Genomic DNA, 10,617 nt, shown 5'->3' with positions numbered 1-10,617 from the left:
AGGATAACACGATCTTGCAAGATAGTGTTTAGCTGAATGATTGGAGCTTGTGCATTAAAAGAGAAGGGTAAAGGAAAATAAGGTTGAGCATGATCCCCATAGCAAAGTTTGAATTGTGACACATGAAACACAAAGTGGATCTTGATTGAGGGAGACAATAACTTATATGCATCAACACCGATTCTCTCCGTTACAGGAAAAAGGCCTAAATGTACCTCATACTTAGCTTCTGATTTTGTCTCAAAGCAATTGTGTGTTACCTATATGGTTGAAGTTTCATCGGAACCATATTACCCACAACAAACTATTTATGAAGTCTCTTCACATCAGCATATTTCTTCATCACCTATTGAGCTCTTTGTAAATCACTCTTCAACTTGGATAGGGTATGATCCTTAAACATGAGCTAATCTTGCACCGCTATAGAATCTTGAACATTAGGAATATATCGTAGCAGTTTCAAGGGGTATCGCCCACAAAATACTTAAAAGGGAGTCATACCAATACTAGTATGGTAAGCTATGTTGCACCAATATTTGGCCAATGGCAACAACTTATACCACTCATTAGGACTATCAAAAGTAAAGCATTGCAGATACATTTCAAGGCATTTATTAATAACTTCTAATTGACCATCGGACTAGGGATGGTAAACCATAGACATGTGTAGCGATGTGCCACTCAATTTAACAATTGTTGCCAAAATTGACTAGTGAAGACTTTGTCTCAATCCGAAACAATTGTCTTCGGTATTCCATGTAATCTAACCACCATATTCATGAAATTTTTGCTACAACCTTGCTGAAATAGTCAGCCTTCAAACCAGAAAAATGAGCATACTTGGAGAGTCGATTGACGACAACCATAATGACTATTTAACCATGGGATAAGGGCAACGCTTTAATGAAGTCCATAGCAACATTTTCCCAAACTTGATTTGGAATAGGAAGTGGCTGCAACAGCCTTGCAAGAGTCGTGGTGGCAATTTTGACCTATTGATAGACTAAGCAAAGTTGAACATAATCCTTCACGAACTTATGTAAGCCTTTCCAATGAAACTGGGTTGTAACTCGAGCTAAAATCCTGGTATAACCTACATGGCCACCCATTAAAGAATTGTGACATTCGTATACTATTTGTCGTTTGAGAGAGGTGTCATTAAAAAGAACCAATCTACCCTTCCAGTATAAAAGACCATTATACACCATGTAATGAGGATCATGGGGCTAATTTGTCAAACATAACTCTATGGCTTTTTGCAATTTATCATAAGTCTACAAGTGTTGTTTGATTTTGGTGATAATATGAAAGTGTGGTTGAGACCATGCCATGTGAAAAGACCAGGATAAAGAATCAACAAGAATGTTGTCTTCACCAAATTTATACTCAATAGTAAAATCATAGCCAAGTAATTTATGAAGCTAGGTTTGTTGCTCAAGGGTTTGTAAGGCTTTGTCAATTAAACTTCTCAAACTTTTTTTATCTGTTTTAATCACAAATTTATGTCCCAGCAAACAATGTCGAAATTTGGCAATGGCCTTAGTGATTGAGTAAAATTCTCTAGTGTATGTTGACTTCTTCTACAAACTAAGAGTTAATTTCTTAGAGAAAAAGGCAATGGAGTGATTATCTTGTTCTAATACAACTCCTATGCCCAAACTAGAAGCATCGGTCTCCAATGTGAAAGGTTTATCAAAATCCGGTAATGATAAAACCGGAGCTTGTGTCATGGCTAATTTGAGTGAATCAAATGTTGTTAAGGCCTCATTGCTCCACCGAAAGTTATCATTTTTTAACATATCAGTCAAGGGTGTAATGATAAATGCATAATTGTGAATAAATATTCTATAGTTACTAGTGAGGCCCAAAAACCCTCAAAGTTGTTTGATAATAGTTGGGACTGGCCACTCCAACACGGCTTTAACCTTCTCTTTCTCCATGGACACCCCAGATCCCGAAACCGAATGGCCCAAGTAATCAACATTTTGCAACCCAAATGAATAGTTAGAGAGTCGAGCATATAGTTTATGTTGAAGCAATATTTGTAGTATAATTTCCATGTGTTGTAAATGAGAATTCCAAGAAAGGTTGTATACGAGGATATCATAAAAAAAATAGCACAAACTTCCTCAATAATCCACTAAACACATCATTCATCAAACATTGAAATGTGGCAGGTGCATTGCACAAGCTGTCAACACCCAATTTCGTCCGGATTGTATTTTCTTTTTTTATTTTATTACCTTATTATTATTATTATCATATTTTACTTCAATTTTATCATGTCTCTTTATCTTTCTTTTTTATTTCTTTTTTCCTTTGTTTTCAATTTTATTCCTATTTATTTTATTTTATTCTTCTTTGTTTTTTATTTATTATTTAAAAAAAAGAAAAAAAGAAGGAAAAAGGAAAACAGATTAAAAAAGAGAAAAGAAAAGAAAAAGAAAAAAAACATATTTGAAAAAAAAGTAAAGAAGAAAAAGGGGTGTGCAACATTCAATTTTCTGCATAGAGGAGGCTAGCCCGTTCCTCATTTGTTACCCTGGAACGTCCCACTACTGCTGCTCATCACACAAAAAAGGAAACTGCATGGTGACTGAAGGAAGATGAATGGATTGATTGAATAGGGAAAATGGACTCTGTTGCAGACAGAACAGGCGAAGAAGCAACCGCCACTTCACACCTTTTTACATCTTTCAGATCATGAAAAAAAAGGAGGAAAAAAAAGATTAAAGGGAGGAACGAAAAAATACGGGTGGACTGGGGGATAAGTTTTCACAGCAGGAAGAGAGAAAAAGACCATCACAAAGGGGAGAGAGGAACAAGGTGGAAGGGAGGGCACAAAGGAGAATGAAAAAAGAAGGTAAAGAAGGAGGTGGGTGAGAACAAGAGGAAGAGGCACCAAGAGGTAAGTCCGTTACTTGACTTGAGAGTCCTTGAGTGCTTGCGTAGATGTGATATAAAGTATATATGGCTTGTTGTGCGCTTGAACGTGTATGATGTCGAATATGAGGTGTTGTTGTGTTATGCTCTATTGTTTGATGATTCTTGATTCTGTGAGAGTTGTTGTCACCTCCATTTGCATGTGCTTGTACCTTGCATCCAAATAAATCTAAATAGAGGAAAACAGCTCAACCTACAACCTCCAGAACCTATTTCCTCAACCATCACTACACGCCCCTAAACCACTAACAACTCCTTTACCAATAAGCTTCTTTTATTATTCACCAAAACTCTTCGTCATCATGCCTACACAACACCATTCCCCTGCATAACAACACCATCACTAAACCCATTATCCCTCATCTCACCTTCAATCATCTCTTTCGCACTACAACCCAACCTTTTACCACAAACCAACCCATCCCACACGGTCACCAAGAAACCATCATCACTGCTACGCAATTCCCATTTCTCATCTTCCTGTATTGAACCTAAACCCCTCTCATCCTCGCTCACTTGCAAGAAGCTGCCAAGCCAGAACCCAAACACAGAACACCACAAACAAACCAGAATCACATTCATTCATCATCATCATTATCACACACTCAAATTCACCATAACAACCCAATACAAATCAGAAGCAAAAAACCAAGAGGAAAGAAACCCTCGTCGTCGGTGATTCGAACCTCTGAATTGGAGTGTGGTTGCGTATGGTCGCGTAAACGGAGGAGTGATGGTCACGTGGTGACGAGCCGCGGAGCCTGTAACATCCCTAAGGAATATTACTAATATTTAATAAATAAATTCTGAAATAAAATAAATACCGCATTTAAAACATAATCATTTCCCAAAGACGCGGGGAATTTAAACTTTTAATATACATGTCATAAAACCAGGAGTCCATAATTATAAAACTGAAATAATGTTCAAATGGCTCCCAAAAGATTACATATTTATCTCAAAGTAAAATAACAACATATAAACAAATCCCCAGCTAACCCTCGCTCTGAGTCTATGCATCTCCTGGCCCACCTGTCAAATCATCTGCTCTCGGATAACAAGTTATCCGATCATCGCCACACACACATAGAAAGGGTGAGTTGTGCACAATATATAGAAATAGATAAAAGAAATAAATATGCCACCCATCCCAAAATAACATAAATAATATTTCATGCTTTTCAAATAACCCAACAATGACCTCATAGTCCTTCATGAGTCATATACATGTACTAGGTCTTGGGACTTCACTGTGCTTCCACGAAACTAACTCATTCGTGGTCCAACCCTATGAGCTTATCCCGCTCATAGTCCTGCCCTACAAACTCCTCGTCTGTAGTAAAACATCCAAGTCATCTCAACTTGGACCCTGGCACGCACGCAATCACCATACTATGGACTCCTCGCCCAATAGTAGCCGACGAGAACATAACAGTTCCTTGCCCATCGTGCGCCCGACATATACAATCACCAAACTAAGAACTCCTCGCCCAATAGTAGCCGACGGGAACTCAACCAGTTCCATGCCCATCATGTGTCCAACCACCAAGCACATCCCAGACCCCTATTGGACTTAGTCCTTCAAGCCCAAACATCCTATACTTAGGATAAAGCAGCCAAATCACACACAAACATGGAATTTCGCATAACTCGCTTAATCTAGGGACTCTCACCCAAGCTAAGCCCTCAGCCTCGCTGAGGCTAATTTACCTCGCATGAGCGAGCTTAAAACAACAACCTCATCACGTTATCTCGCTTAGGCAAGATCCTCTCGCCTAGGCGAGATCATCTCTCGCCTAAACACCCAATTCAGTCTCCCCTGAGCTATAATGCAAGCACACCTCCAACTTGATCGCGACATCTCGCTTAGGCGAGACCCTAGTTCGCTCAAACCCACAAAACTCCTCGCCTAGACGAGTTTTCGCGCTCGAAACCAACCAGGTTTCCTCGTGACCTCACTTAGGCGAGCCAATCTCGCCTAAGCGAGACTGTATTTCGCTCAAACCCAACCTTGGTTGCCTGAGCGAATTGCTCGAGTATGAACACTAAAAGGACTCCTACAACTCTCGCCTAGGCGAGAAGGAGTCGCTTGGGCGAAACTTGTAGAGTTTCACCACTACTCGTGCACTAAAGACACCAAACCAATGTCAATTTACAATACAATCATGTTCATTCAATCTATATCATCAATCAAACTCTAAAACACATTGTAAACATGTTTGAATCCTCAAAACGCATAAATTGACCATGAATCAAATAACAGTACCCGAAACCCTCATCACATTCTTGTTTCATACCCAAAAGACTTGACAGTCCACATTCTCTTCCCAAATTCTTAATTGCAGTGTATATTATACCAGAAACCACAACACATAAAATTCCAATTTGAGAACAAAACGCAGGAACACAAACCATATAAAAATACACATAATTTCAGCACCTCTAACCTGAATGTTTGATTGAAATTGGGAAGAAAAGTGGAATTCCTTGGTTTGCCAATGACTTGCCACAGAGTCTCTCTCAATTCAGCCCCTTACACACCCAAAACCTCACCTCACAGCCTTAATTTAGTGCTCCTCTCTATAGGTGAACTAACCAAATTGCAGAAACCCTATTCCCCCTTAAATTCTTCCTTTTATAAGTGCCTTAAGGTGGTTTAATGCAAAAAAAAAAAAACGAGACTGGCTTTAGTGTGGGCTTAATGGCTATTCAAGTTCCTTAGTTGGATGATTTTCCAGCACCTAATAGTTACCCTTCTGCTAGGTTTTCTTTGCCTCTTCACATTCAAACCACAACTAATAGTTAGCAAAAATAAAGTTTACTCTATGCCCATCAAGGTTTGAACCCGTGACCTTCCACTCATAAGAACAAAGCATAACCACTATGCCAAATCACATTTGGTGATAACCATTATAATCTTATGATTATATTATCACTCACCATTCACAATTACATTACCAAAACAAAATAATAATAAACCATACAACACATAATTGACATACATAGGACTCAAACTCAAGTCCTCTAACACAAACCAAGTACTCTCAACCACATGAGCTAGCACTTTTCCACATCCCATCAAACAATAATTAATGTCATAAAGGCTCTTTCTACTCACATTTATTAATTAATTAATTGTTTAATTAATAAATTTCACGGGTCTTACAGAGTCCTCGCGCACCAGCGGCGTCGGTGACTCCCTCGACGGTGATGGCTGGCGACGACCCTAAGGCGGTTGAAATCGCTGATAACGGTATCCGGCAAGCGGGACCTCTCAACCGTGAAGATGATTGATGCAACCCCTATCTTGAACGCGCTAGAGAAGGAGGAGGAGACGCAGGTGCAACATCATTTCGCGCGAGATGGAGTGAAGGGTAATGGTAACGCCTGTGAAGTCTCCGGCGGAGGTCGTCGATGGTGGCTAAAAAGTGAACGGTGACAGAGGTTTGCGTTGTGGTGGTGTTGAGAAGAAGGAGTTGTCGCACAGTGGAGAGAATAAGCTTTTTTTTATTAGGTTTAGTTCGAGTGGAAATTGGGGTTGAACACTTTTGTTCCGCGCACCCCACTCTTTCGGTCTTCGCACCCCTCCTAGTTTATGTTTTGGATTTATTAGGATTTACACAGCGCACCCTCTTTTTTTATCTCTGCACCTCCATTCATTTGAGTTGGACTATTTGTGTATTTTTCTGCGCACCCCTGCCCATATTGCATGCACCCCTTCCTTGTGTTTCAATTGGGCCTATTTCACTATTCTTCATACACTCCCATTTTACTTACATGCACCCCTATGTCATTGTGTGTTATTTTTGTTGAGTTTGTTTACTTATTCTTGCACCTCCCACATGTCATGCTCCTGCACCCCCATTTCTTTGTCTATTGTTTTTGGGCTTGTTGTTGTGTTTACTTTGTGCACCCCCACTAATCACTCTTATACCCCCATATTTTGTTTGCCACTTTTATCCTTTTTAAATAATTTCATCCTTTATTTATTTATTTATTTTATTATTATTTTAGAAAAAAAAATATATTTAAAAATTATAAAAAATTAAAAAATATATAAAAAAGTTCTCTTTCATTTTTATTGTGTCTATTCGGCCGCTCGCGTCGTGTGACACTTTCTTCCAAATAATTTTCAAAAAATACCAAAAATAGTTTTCTTTCTCTTTTAGTGTCTGTCCGACCGCCCGCGTCGTGTGACACATATTTTCAAGTAATTCAAAAAAAATATAAAATTTCAAAAATATAAAAATATCAATATTTTCAAACAAGCACATCTATTTAGAACTACGTGATCCTTGATTCTCCACCGTGAGATACGTAGGAGCAAGGTCAGTCCTTGTCAGGTTCACCTCCAAACAAATCAAATTATTTTCTCAATTGTTTCTCAAATATCTTCCAAAGAACTACGTCACCCTGATTTCTCATTTTTAATGAGAATACGTAGGACCAAGGTCAATCCTTGTCGGGCCCAAAAAATTAAAAAAATATTTTTTTTTCTTTTTAGCATTTTTTTTCTTATTATTTTTGGGGAAAATTAACATTTTGAAAATTACATCAACTTTGCATTTTTAATTAAAGGTACTGCCCTCGAGCGGGCGTTGTAGGGTGATAATACCTTCCCTACGCGTAACCGACTCCCGGATCCAAAAATCTGGTTTTTCGCAGACTTGTCTTATCTTTATGGTTTTCCATAGTTTTCCAGAATAACTATGGTGGCGACTCCAAATCTCTTTTTAAACCCGTTTTCTTTTTTGTTTGTCGTCCCGTCGCGATTCCGGTTGCGACACAAGCCAAATGGTATTATGAGCCATTCGTTGTGGCCTTGGTGAGTTCTAAATGTTGTTTTATTTATGTTTTCCTCTTTCATCAAGATTTGATGATATCCTGATCTAAGGTCCAATTTAGAGAAAAATTGTGCTCCATGTAATTCATCAATTGATGTTAGTTTTGAAATGGTTGAAATGCCAAGAAGGGAGGGGGGTTGAATTGGCTAATTAAAAATTTAGGCTAACTTTGAAAGCTAAAAACCTCCTTTAATTGAATCAATTAGATCACCAAGTTAGGATGCAAAAGGTGCTAGACAATATACTTTCAATCGATCAAAAACAAAGTTAACATATTGATTTAATTAAACAGATTCTGTTTTGGTATAATCAACCGATTGAAACAGAAAAACAGTCGACTAAAATACTGGAAAAACTGCAGAAATGCAAATTCGAGTTTTAAACCAGGAACAATGCACAAGAATGATCAAGACAGGTTCTAAATGATTATGCAAGAGAGAAAGGTTAGAGAAAAGATGAGACCACAAGATTTTTATACTGGTTCACTCAAACCTGAGCTACATCCAGTTTGTCAAGGTAACTTGAGCTTGACTTTGAACTATTTCAAATGATTTACAAAGTTTTCACCCTTACACTTTCACAATATGCAAAAACCACACAAAAGACTCTTGAATCACACAAGAGTCACACCAGCACAACAAGAACCCTCTTGCAGACCTAGAAAACCACCAAGCACACACACAAAGCCTAAGAAAGATCAAACCTGAGTGGTAGCACAACCCAACCTACCACAAACCACTTTCTCCAAGCTTCAAACCAAGTCAAAGGCTCCAAGAATTGATCCAAGATCAATCTTCAACTGCTGTAAACTGTATGATCACGAAAAAGAGAGTTTCCACAAGTTTCCTGAACAATTTTGTGCTAAAACATGATCAACTCACCTCTCTTTCGAAAATCACAGTTTTTATAGTCAAACCGTTACGAAATTCAACAGGTTGATTTCCAAATCAATCGGTTGATTTCACTTGACTTAAGTGAAATCAATCGATTAAAAAATAAATCAACTGATTGAATTTGTTGCAGTTTAAGACTACTACAACAAACCTTTTAATCTGTTGAAAAACCATTCAACAGATTAAAAGACACATTTTAACCTGTTGAAAAACTATTCAACAGATTAAAAAACATAACAAAGACCAAATACATCTAATTAATGCTACAAGGTCTACACTATGAAATCTTCATTCCAATGGTAATGGCTTCAAGATAGTTCCAAAGGGCTTCATTAAATCTTCATCAAATCTTCAAGAAGCATACCACCTTGGCTTCTCATGTTAACAATTAACTTGTCCATTATAGGAATAAGAAAATTATCCTTAACAGTGATGGTATTTAGAGCCCTATAATCAATGCAAAACCTATATGATATCTTTCTTCTTAACAAAAACTATTGGAGAAGAAAGTGGGTTGGTGTTGGGAACAATCAGGCCCTCCTACAACATATCCTAAATCATTTTTTCTATCTACAACTTCTAACTATGAGGGTATCTATAAAAGGCCTGACTTTGATCGGTCTGGTGCCCTACATAAAGGGAATATCATGGTTTTGATATCTACTCGGAGGTAACCCTTTTAGGGCAACACAAACTTGTTTGTATTTCTGTAATAATATGGCTAAATCCGGTGCCATGTTTTGAGGTATCTCAAACCAATTATCGTGAGGACAAACTTGAGGTGCAACCTGTAATGTAAAGCTTAACAATGGCATTAGTATGGGACATTTTTCTTAAATGATTGAATTGTGCAAGGTTGGCTGTTGTGGATTTTGTTAGCACAGGTGACCTTGGTGCATGGGTTTGATGAAACAAGTGCATGAGATCATATGAGGTTGATGAAGAATTGATGAAGATGCATTGATGTTCAAGCTTCTGGTGTGTTGAATCTGGAAATGACGTGAAGATCAAGTTTGAATGTTGTATTGTATTAGTATATACTATATGACATAAATTAGATGTTGTTTTGGTCTTGGTGTGCCATTTTCAATCTGTCAAAAAGGTTTTTAACAAGTTAAAAGGCTTGCTGCACATAATTTTGGTACGAATGTATTGAAACAATTGATTTGTTATTCAATCGACTGATTTCACCTAAGTCAAATGAAATCAACAAATTGTAGGGACAAATCAACCTATTGAATTCACTTATGACCAAGTTATATAGGATAGTTTTCAGAGAGATGAGAAACGAATTGCGTTTTCTATGCACGAAAAACAATCATACATATTTGGAAAACTCTATATCTGTATTACACAATAGCAGATGTTCCTTTAAGATCATTGTTGATCTTGGAAGCTTTTTGGCTTAGTTGGAGTTTGAAGAACACGTGTTTGGTTGGCTAGGGAGAGCCTCCATCAAGTTTGGTTTTTCTTGTGCTTCTATGTTGTTCCTTGTGTGATTCCATATTTGTAAGTAGGATTCTTACAGTGTTAGGGATAATATTATTGTGGGATTCAAGAATCTTGGTGTTTTTTTCTTTAATCAAAAGTGTAATCTTTAAGGGATTGTATAAACTTTTGATTTAATGCATGATTAGGCTCAGGTTGTCCTAATAAACTGAATGTAGCTCAATTATTGAGTGAACCAGTATAAAATTGTTTGTGTGATCTTTTTTCCCTTATCTTGTTCATCATTTAAATCTCAAGAAAATCAATTAAATCAATCTTAAGTAAGTGTGCATGTGTTTTTATGTTATCTAGTAATGTAACTAAGTTGAACATATTGATTGGAACATATCTTGATTGAGAAAGCATGTTGTTTGAGCGAGTTTTGCGTTTTTGCATAATTTCCAAAAATATTAGCCGATTGATTTCATATTTTAATCTATTGAATCATA

The sequence above is a fragment of the Vigna unguiculata genome, chromosome 11 (assembly GCF_037176805.1).
Source record: "Vigna unguiculata cultivar grain cowpea cultivar isolate G323 ecotype 2 chromosome 11, ASM3717680v1, whole genome shotgun sequence".
Taxonomy (NCBI): domain Eukaryota; kingdom Viridiplantae; phylum Streptophyta; class Magnoliopsida; order Fabales; family Fabaceae; genus Vigna; species Vigna unguiculata.
This window is presented reverse-complemented; position numbering follows the sequence as displayed.